The 10,905-nt window shown below is 45.9% G+C and overlaps 1 long non-coding RNA gene across 1 annotated transcript in view; it reads right to left on the reverse strand.

Moving 5' to 3' along the window:
- Positions 1-4,187: 4,187 nt before the first annotated feature.
- The window catches only part of LOC114009214 (uncharacterized), a 13,010-nt gene continuing 6,292 nt past the window's right edge, over positions 4,188-10,905 (reverse strand). Inside the window, exons 3-4 of the long non-coding RNA XR_003550658.1 lie at positions 5,612-5,710; positions 4,188-4,277 (exon numbers count right to left, since the gene is read on the reverse strand). This is a non-coding gene — a long non-coding RNA (uncharacterized LOC114009214). The remainder of the gene's footprint in view (positions 4,278-5,611; positions 5,711-10,905) is intronic.

The following is a 10,905-nucleotide window of genomic DNA, read 5'->3' on the forward strand; positions in this document are numbered from 1 at the left end:
TAGTGGTAGTATTCCGTTATTGCCGGGCAAATGTCCCATTGAAAAACAATTTCTTCTTTGTTTGTTTGTTTTTTTTTATTTTTTTGTAACCAATTTTATTCCTTTCAATTGCAGACTACAATTTTACATGTGGCTATAGCTTATCCATTTGGTGAGCTGTTTTTATTGGCTTGATATCTCAAATTAAACCAGTATTGTTACTCTCCAGGATACAAAGCAATATATCGATTTGATTCAGATCCAAGTGGTTTCCGGCACGGCCTGGTGCAGCTGTTCTCGGCGCCACTTTTCTTTCAGAGGCACATGGTGACATGGTGACCGACTCACAGGCCGTTCTCCATGGAGGCTGCACAGGTGCTGCACCCGGGGCACAGCGTCAGCGCACGCCTCTCTGCAGTCACGGGAGGGCCAGCCCTACTGCACAGTGGTTATGCCAGCCGGATCCCACGTGGCTGGTCAAGGTTCAAGTCCCGGCCCTAGTGCCTTGAAAGACGGCTGGGTATAAGTGTGTGTGTGTGCCCAACATCCTGGTGGGACGGAGTGGAGCGAGGAGGACTGCAGCCGGATCTGTCTCGCTGGGGGATAAATTCTCTCTGTCTCTGGTGAATGTGTACATTCTCTGGCAATTAAATATCTACATATATATGTATATGTGAGATAAATATATAATATATGTACTATAGTACATAGTACATATGAGATGACATACTTATATAATAATATACACTATATTAGATGAAATATAATATAATAATATATGTGTGGTTATGCCAGCCGGATCCCACGTGGCTGGTCAAGGTTCAAGTCCCGGCCCTAGTGCCTTGAAAGACGGCTGGGTATAAGTGTGTGTGTGTGCCCAACATCCTGGTGGGACGGAGTGGAGCGAGGAGGACTGCAGCCGGATCTGTCTCGCTGGGGGATAAATTCTCTCTGTCTCTGGTGAATGTGTACATTCTCTGGCAATTAAATATCTACATATATATGTATATGTGAGATAAATATATAATATATGTACTATAGTACATAGTACATATGAGATGACATACTTATATAATAATATACACTATATTAGATAATATATAATATAATAATATATGTACTATATATGTATACATGATAAAATTATAAATAAATTTACTGAAAAATCAGGAGGAAAAACCGACATGCTCCTTAGTAAGGGAACCTACCCGAAAATAAAATAATAGAAAGGAAGAGGAAGAAGCTGAAGGCCGAGCAGAGATGCTAGGACCTGTGTTTATTGATCACACAATGGAAAGTGAGAAATTGATGAGAATTTGCATAATAAGTAGAACTAGAATTTATCAAAAATGCCAAGGCTAGACGAGCCTGGCGAGGGTCCTGACACTCAGGGTTTGCCAGTCTCCACCTCTGCAATGTGGCTTCTCCCAACTCTGAGCCATTTGCCAAGTTTTTTAGCCAGGTGTCGGTCGGAAGAATTTCCCCTTGTTCCTGCACTTCCCGTGTCCGCCAGTCTCTCTGCAAATCCTCTTCCAATGTTTTGACCTCATGCAATAACAACATGACCTCCCTCTTCCTCTTTCCATCAGGTATTGGCTAGAATGGGGGCTCTTCCCTGGCATAAAGGGCTCTAAGCTGAGAGCCCCACAGCAGTCTTTAATTTTTTTTCTTTATCTTTTGTCATCCACTAGTTTGTCCCAGTAGTGACTAGTCACTGCTGCTAAGACTTGAGTCGTACTCTAACCTTGCTGTTTTACCAACTTCTCGTAATGGTGGTTAACCTCAGGACTGGACAGTCTCCAAGAAAGCCGAGGCAAAGTTCACCGAGCTTGTTCACCATGTGGTTTTGATCCACCCCTTGGTCCAGACTAGTGCATTTTGAGAAAACTTCAACAAACCACGAGTGGAGATCAATGAAGAACTCACCTATCATCTGGGTATGGGCACTGCAAACCTCCCAACTCAGCTTCCACGGAAAGGCTCCCAGGACTGCTGTCAGCAAGCCCTCTAGGGTCTCTCCTGTCCCTAACTCTCCCCAAGCTGAACATGGCCTTCAGTGAGGATGGGAAGTAACTGGCTTTCTTGGCTGCCATATGTCTGTGGAGTCTTCTGGATCCCAACATGCTTGCCTCGTCGAAGAGGCAGCATCTGCTGGTTGCAGAATTCCATGAGTAGTCAGTGGACAGCTTCAGGCGTGGAGCTGTAAGCTGAAAGCATGCTGGTAAGCACTTGTGTGAACCGCTGGAGGACAAGAAAAAGAACCCTTTACGTGAGTGATCCCAGCTGGCAAGGAAGGCAGGCGGATAACTGGGCGTGCTGGGCAGTTTGTCAATGTCATCGGCTCTGCCATCACTCACACAGGAAGGACGCTCACCTTGCATTGCAGTAAGAACAACGTGAATTACATGGCCCTCTGCTTTCCCTTCCCTCGTTGACATTCATCAGCTGGACACTTCATTTGCCTTTTTACAAGAGATCAGTGCAGCCGCTCTTCGCCCTGCTGTCCTCATCTGGTAGAACACCTCGAAAAACACGAATTCTGAGTTACTCCCTGACCACACGTCTTGGCTGCGCCTGTCTTCCTAGCTACGTGGTGGTATAATGGGGACTCGTAGAGGTGGCGTCAGGACTAAGTCACGCCGTGGGCTCAGGACAAGGCAAGGCGCACAAACGCGCCCTCAGACAGAGCAAGTGGCAGCCAACTATAGTAGGTGTGCCTTGGCCATCCCATAGCCCATGGTTAAGGGAGCAGGTCCCACATGGCTGGCCGTAGTTTGAATCCTGGCCCTAGCAGTTTGAAAAACATATGGAAACCAAAACATGGTGGGGAAACGATGGGAGCAAACAGGAGAAGAGGTGGGAGAGGGCTCTGTAAAAGACAATGTGCTTCGAGTTCCCGTATTCTCTCTTCCATTTTTCTCAACCATTTCATTGGCTACCCAAATCATTAAGTTTTTCTTAGAATGATATTTATTCCACAATTATCAGCAATCTGTCCTAAGAAATCAGCAAATATGTTCATTAATCCCAAAGTGAGGAACCGACCTTGGGTAGAGCAAGACTGGATTCTCATGCGAGGGGTGTTCGGATTTATCGTCGGTGTCAGGTGGACATGAGCAGGAGGCCCCGAGACTCCAGCAGAGAGGGCATCTGTCACATCGTTCTTCACTGTCGAGGTTGCAGCCAGATCCAGGGCCAAGAGGGAGAAGGTCACGTGACTTTTACTGCCAGATTGTCACCGGAGGGCCCGGAGCAGGCAGCGTCCTTCCCCTCCCGCAGCCACGCATGCACGAACAAGCACCCTGTCTTGACTGCAGGTCACCGCCACTGCAGGTGCTTGACCAGTACGGTCACATCGTCCATGCACACGCTCCCACTGTCAAGTCAACACTGGGTGTGTGGACCTCCCCCTACCGGGCACTCCTGCTCCCCTTACCAGGCAGGAAGTTCAGGAAAGCAACAAAAACTCAGAACTAACAACGGAGCTGGCTGTCGTGACAGACCCCCTCTCCTAAATATTTATGGTGCGATCCCATAGTGAGAGTAGCACCCAGGGGCCAGCAGGTGGACAGCGATTAAGACTCTGGACTCACACATGCCCGACCTGACCCAGCAGCTGGAAAATCACACCAAGCACATGTGCGTGTGTGCCCAAAATACCGCGAGGACAACAGAGGAGAAGGGATTGCAGCGTGGCCATCCCCCTTGGGGGTGATTTCTCATTTTCCTTTTCTCTGTCTCTCTCCACAGCCAGCACATGTGCCACATGGCAAAAACCAAACCAAACCAAACCCACAAACCAACCTAAGAAAGGAAGAAGAGCACCTGTCGTCATTCCTGGCGCCGTGGACGCCCGCCCTGATTCTACTGTCTTGGTAGCTAGAGATTTTTAAATCAAAATTATTTTACCATTTATAAAACATCCTTGGAATCTCCGACATTCCAAACCCCTCCAGCAGACATCTCTGGCACCTGTACTAACTTAGGGAGCTCCTCATCTGAGCTTGACACTCCGTAGTCACCGTCTAACTCTACATGCGTGAGCACGAAGGCGCCTTTCTCTCTCGGAATACGAATGACAGCCTGTCCTAGAGGGAGCCTTGCCTCTGCTGCTTGGCTCCCACGTCACTGGTGGTCCCTCAGCAGGCTGGCTCTGGCCTATGGAAGGGGCGTCTCCCAGGGAATAGCGGCTCACCTCTGAACTCCGCTTCTCTCTGCACTCCTTCCATTCGCGGTGGATACCTTTCCGCTGTCTGCCCCGTACTTCGGCCTGAACTCCACTGGTGCAAGCTTCACGTCTGGGGGTAGAGGGTCTCGTTAAAGATAGGGGACATTGCAGGTTTTTGTCTTTGTCTTTGTTTTTCCTGGAAAGGTTTAGGCTTTATAATTTCAAGGTCTGACCATGAGCCAACAACTTTAAAATATATATATATATATATGTGTATTTTTAGACAGTTCCTCTTTCCATTGACTTCCTGTAAATGCTCAAAAAACTAACAAAAAAAATACATATTTGTTCTTCCTGTAAGTACTCAAAAAACTAACAAAAAAAATACATATTTGGGCAAGTTTGATTAGGACTCTTACAGATTTCACGGTCTCATCCTGGAGTTTTAGTCTTCCAGTCTCTGAATCCCCCTCGCCACGCTCAATTCTGGTTATGTGTTTACAAAGTTACAAGTTGGTATTAAAAATAAATGAAGAGGAGCCTGCAGACCTGCATGGCAGTTAAGGCCTTGGACTCCCACATGGAGGACCACAGTTGGAGGCCCGGACCCAGTGACTTGAAAATCAGACTGGGTCCATGTGCACATATGCCCCAAATCCCAGGAGGAAAATGGAAGAGGGGATGGCGGTGTGGCCATCTCTCTGAGGGGGTGATTTCTCACTTTCCCTCTCTGTCTCTCTCTTTGGGAGCACTGGCAGCCTATGCCAGAACCACAATAAGTCAATAAATAAAGGTGGTTAAGGCACCTGGACCCCTCACAGCCCACTGTGCAATCAAGTCCTGGACACGGCAGCTTGGGAACCACACGGGGCACATCTGAGTGCACACCCCACGCCTCGGATCCCGGAGGGAGAGACAGAGGAGGAGGGACTGCGGCACACCTCGGATCCCGGAGCGAGGCAGAGGAGGAGGGACTGCCACACACCTCGGATCCCAGAGCAAGGCAGAGGAGGAGGGACCGCTGCACACCTCGGATCCCGGAGCGAGGCAGAGGAGGAGGGTCTGCCGCATGACTTTCCCCATGAGGGGCGGTTTCTCATGTCCCCTGCCTCTTTCTCTCCCCCACTCTCTTAGTTTCTCTCTGGTGAGTGGACACACCCTGTGACAAATTTAATAAATAAATAAACAAAGAAACAAACAAAGAAACAGGGCCAGTCAGTGGAGTGGTGGTTATGGTAGCTGGATCCCACATGGCCGGCTGTCCTTGCTCAAAGAGCATCTTCTCTGGAATACAAGGTCTATAAAAATGTCTCTTTGGTTTATGAATACGATCTGGAAACTCTGTGTTCCTTCTCACACGTGTACTTGAATAATTGGAACTATACATTGGAGAGGAGGCATTCTGAAGTCTAGTCAAATAATTCTCGGGTATTTCCAATCCAATCCAATCCAATCTGGACTTACGCTAACCCCGCGGTACTGGAAGTTTCCCTCGGTGCCTCTGCCTCTTCCACTCCCTGTGCAGTGCCGACGGGCGCACTGGACACGGCTGAAGCCACCATGCTGCTCGGTAAGCCAAACAGAAGAACGTCTAAGGCTGTGCTTTGAAATTAACCTTCAGTGTTTTATGTGGTAGGCAGAAAAATGCCCCCCCAAAACGTCTACACTTGAATCCCCAGAACCTGTGAATATATTATTTACATAGAAAACAGAATTTACAGGTGTTATTAGGACATAGACCTGGAGGTGACATTAGGCTCCCTGTGTAAGCGGAGCTGACTCCTCCTCAGTGCTTGGTGGTGGGGGACCTTTCAGCTGCAGATGCCAGTCAGACGGCGGGGGGCAAGGCAGCCCAGGAGGAGCGACTGTCACTGCTGGTTCTGAGGTGCAGGGCTGGGTGCAGCAGCCGAGAAAGACCTTGAGAATCAAGTATGGATCCATGGCAGCCATCAGGAAGTGAAGAGTCCACACTCACAACCACAGCAGCCCTGAATGCACTCTCCCCTGGAGCCTCCAGAAAAACCTCACAATTCCCACAGTGCCTTGGGCTCAGCCCAGTGAGAACTTTAACGGACTCCTGGCCTACAGAAATAGAAGGTGATAAATGTGGGTGGCTTTTAACCACTGTATTTGTGATCGGTTCTTGTGGCAACCACATAAAATAAATACGATTTTCTAATACAATTTTACATGGTGGTGTTGTTAAAGGTTCCCATTTGTCCCAAACCGTGCAACTGAAGGACAGAAAACTTTCCTTTTTTATAGCTATTGGGCATGTGCATTCACCAGAGAAACAGAAGGCAAAAAATACCCCCCAGGGGGATGGCCACACAGCAATTCCTTCTCCTCCATTCTCCTCTAGGAATTCTGGGCATGCACACACATGTGCCGGACATGAGTTTCAAACCACTGGCTCTGTGACTCCAATCGTGGTCAACTACGTGGGAGTCCGGTGACAACCATTACACCATCTGCTGGTCCCGAGTGCAGTTCTTAACCAGTTGGGTACAGGGTTGTGGGTAAGGAGGGCTGGGAGCAGTTAACAGCCCACGACAGAAGAACCAAGAGCTCATGGCACGTACGTGCAGAGGGGTAACCCTCGGCCCTAGAGAGCACTGAGCTCCTGTCAGCTTTAAAAAATATGGGGACCAGCAGATGGCATAATGACTACATTGTTCAACTCCCACATAGTCAACCCTGTTCGAGTCCTAGATCCAGTGGCTTAAAACTCAAGCCAGGCATGTGCATGCGTGCCCAAGATCCCGAGAGGAGAATGGAGGAGAAGGGATGGGCTGTGGCTATACTGCCTAGGGTGTGATTTGTCACTCTCGGTCTCTCTGCCTCTCTCTGTCTCTCTGGCAAGCACACACACCCTATAGCAAAAATCTCTCTTAAAAAAATTATGGCAGGGGCCAGCGGGGGGGTAGGGGACTGAACTCCCACATGGCTGACTGCAGTTTGAATCCTGGACCTGATGGCTTGCTTTCTTACTTTTTCTTTCTCTTTCTTTCTCTGGGGAGTATATGTGCCCTATGGCAAATTGAAAAATAATAATAAATAAATTTAAATAAATATTTTTTTTAAAAAGCAGATGGTACCCCAGTAACATGTACAAAAATAATATGTAAATCAGAAATTATAATAAAAAGAATTGGACTATTCAGACTTGAGTCAACAACTAGCATTGTTCTTAAGTGACTTGGAAAAAATTGCTTTAAAGACCTTCGCTTCCATTTCTCCATATTTATAATACAGCAATCATAAAAGTACTGTAGTATTAAGTAAGCAGCATAGTAAAACAAATACTACAATGCAATTTAATAGCACGTACTCAGTCCCGATTAACCGCCACTTATATGAGTAGTTGTACACGTTATAGCATTGGGTTAACTGTTACTGGTGCTGAAATATTTTAGTGCGGTTGGGTAGTAAGCCCTGCTCTTCTTAATCATTTTAATTCTAATGTACAATATCATACATCTTATAATCTTAGTAGCTTAGAACCATAATGTACTGATTGAATCTATAGTGTAAAAATGGCTTTTTCAGTCTTCTCTTCATGAAAATAAATGGGAGTGACAGAAGATTTTTATGATCATTGCATGATCGTATGCAAATTGTATGATAATGCGTCATAAATAGTTCTGCACGCGGGGGTCGAGAGCATCAATACACGCGATAGAAAGGTCACCGTCTATGCACAAGCCACTTAGCAGTCACCTCCCGCGAGGTAATTGCCACCAGCACCAGCTACAGAATCCTTCAGTCTGGTCTTTCATTCAGATCATTGTTACCACTTACCTTCATTTCTCCTGCGGTGTTTTACAACTTGCTTACAGATTTTTTTTTTTTTTTATTTTTACCTTTTATAAGTGACAACTGAAGGTGCAAGAGACAGAGAGATGCTCACCAGATCTGCACAGCTCAACGTCTACTGCTGTGTGTGTGTCTGTGCGTGCACGTAAGCCAGTGGCATTGAGTTCATTAATCGGAAAGTTTCAGGTGTACTTCTTTTTTTTTTTTTTTTTTTTTGAGAGGTTTATGCTATAGGGCACATGCGCTTGCCAGAAAGAGAGAGAGAGAGACAGAGAGACAGAAAGCGAGAAGTCACCCCCAGGGTGGATGGCCACGTCACAATCCCTTCTCCTCCATTCTCCTCTCAGGATCTTGGACACACACACATGTGCCCAGTGTTAGTTTAAGCCACCAGGTCCGGGACTCGAACCGTAGTCGACTACATGGGAGTCCAGTGACATAGCCATTACGCCATCTGCTGGTCTCAGAGCTGCACTTCTTTTCTAGAGTGAGTTTATTCATCATCCTTTTTACCTTCATAAAATAAAATAATTCATTATATTCCCTCTTACAAGTTGCTTTCTGTTTGACACTAAAAATTATACTACAACTCATAAAAATAAAAATTTCTCACATGGAAAAAGTTATCACAAGTGGGATTTAAAGTATAAACTATATCGTTTTCATGTGGTGTCTACCCTACTGACTGATAAAAAAAATTAAAGCAAAGGAAATGTTAAAATAAATCATTAAATGAAAATCAAGTAGTAAAATATATTCTTTCATTTTCTTTCAGCAGTATTTTATACCATAAAGCCAATAGATTCTAATTGAAAAGAAATTAATCATTTTCTGCAAGCTTTCAGGTTTTGCAACAATGACTAGTTCAGGGGGAGAAAACCCTGTTCTCCAGAAAATACACTTTATTCCTTAATTATTTTCCAAACAAATTAGTTATTGAATTTGTGCTCACTAGGGCAGTCGTTCAACTTGTGTTTACTTCTTAGACATTTCAAAGAGCATGTACATGGGCAGATGCACACACATGCACAGAAACCTGCACACATGCCATGCACACAGATAAACACAAGATTGGCCTATGTTCCAGAAAATTCTATTTAATCGAGTATCTATCAATAAAACCAATATATGTTGACAGGAAATCTGTTGTGGACAGGAGGAAGGTAAAGAACATTAGGCGTTGCACTAGCAGAGAGAAGAGAGACATTTAGTCCACGTGGGACGAAGAGATACAGCGTCCTTGGAGTCCGTGGATGAAGTACACGAATCGTAGAAGTGCTCAGAGTCAGTTGCCAGGCAACATGATGGGAGAAATTGAAATTTTAAAGATGTAGAAGTGAAAGGCATATTTTTAATTAAATTGCCTGTATAAAATGCAAGCATTCCAAGTTTTTTCTTGTATAGTGGTAGAAAATTAAATTTGGAATTCGAGATACATCATGAAAACTAGAAAACAAGTTTTCAATTAAAATCCCTGCTAATGGTCTCTCTCTAAAAACAGAAAAAAGTCGTTATTTCATGAGAGACAGAGAACAAGATGACAAGCACTTTCAGAAGAGTCTCAGGTGGCGGCTCTCCCTCTCGCCCCATCAGCCAGCCAGGAGCTGGGCAGAGCATCCCGCAGAGACTGGGAGTGAGCCTTGTCTGGCTCCCAGCATCACTGGGGCCTGCACCACGGTGGCCACGTCTACTCATTTCATAAACAGAGATCATCCTCCGGACCTACTGGCTTGTCTCCGGATGTTTTGTGGCCTGGTTTAGGTCCTTTAGGAGACCTCTTAAATTCTTTGTGTCTTGGGGACTTGTGAGGGACCCAAGCCTGGAAGTCCCTGCTAGGAGCTCAGTGTTCAGAGTCAAGTTAAACTAGGATCTCAGACTCCCAACCTGAGCCTGTGTGGATGTTTGAATACGGGCACACACTTCAGCTCACTTCCCCTGACTTCAAAGTAGTGTTGTTTTTCTACAACTTGAATAATAGCTTCTACCTTAAAAATAATAATAAGAGATGTATTGTTACCAAAATGTAAATTGGAACACAGATGTGCTATCAGACATTACAGTAGGTGCTTGCTTAAATACATGGGTACCTCTCCCAGTGCTTCCTTTAAAAATGTCTGTCTTAGGGCCAGCAGGTAGCCTAGTGGTTAACGTGCTAGACTCCTTCATGGCTTACTGTGGTTCAAGACCCAGAACCAGAGGCTTGAAACTCACACCAAGTGTGTGTGCAAATGTGCCTAAACTCCAGAGAGGAGAGTGGAGAAGGGACTGCAGTGCGGCCATTGCCCCTGGGGAATGATGACTCACTTCTCTATCTCTCTGTCTCTCCAGCAAGTGCACACACCCTGTAGCAAATATCTCTTGACATTTTTAACATTTTAAAAGTACAGGGAACCAGCAGTTAGCGTAATGGCTATGTCGCTGGACTCCCACGTAGTTGACCATGGTTCGCGTCCGGGACCCAGTGGCTTAAAACTCATGCCGGGCGCGTGTGCGTGTGTGCCCAAGATCCCGAGAGGAGAATGGAGGAGAAGGGATTGTGGCGTGACCATCCCCCCTGGGGGGTGATTTCTCGCTTTCTGTCTCTATGTCTCTCTCTGTCTGTCTGGCGAGCGCACACGCCCTATCGTGAAAATCTCTCCAAAAAATAAAAAATAAAAACATTTTAAAAGTACAAAGTACTTTCACTTTCCGAAACTATGCTTTTAAAGATCCAATATCAAATGTGTCAGAAGCTATGAATTTATGATGTTTGAAGGATCCACAGCTTATTAAGATTTTCAGCTTTTCCTTTTGTGTGTGTGTGTGCACCCTAAGGTGCATGTACTTGTGTGGGAGAGAGAGGAAAAGTGAGAAATTACCCCGCTAGGTTAGATGGCACTATAATCCCTTCTCCTCACTCCCCCCCCCCGGGGTTTTGGACACACCACACCACACAACAACCC

The sequence above is a fragment of the Tupaia chinensis genome, unplaced genomic scaffold (assembly GCF_000334495.1).
Source record: "Tupaia chinensis unplaced genomic scaffold, TupChi_1.0 Scaffold000487_1, whole genome shotgun sequence".
Taxonomy (NCBI): domain Eukaryota; kingdom Metazoa; phylum Chordata; class Mammalia; order Scandentia; family Tupaiidae; genus Tupaia; species Tupaia belangeri.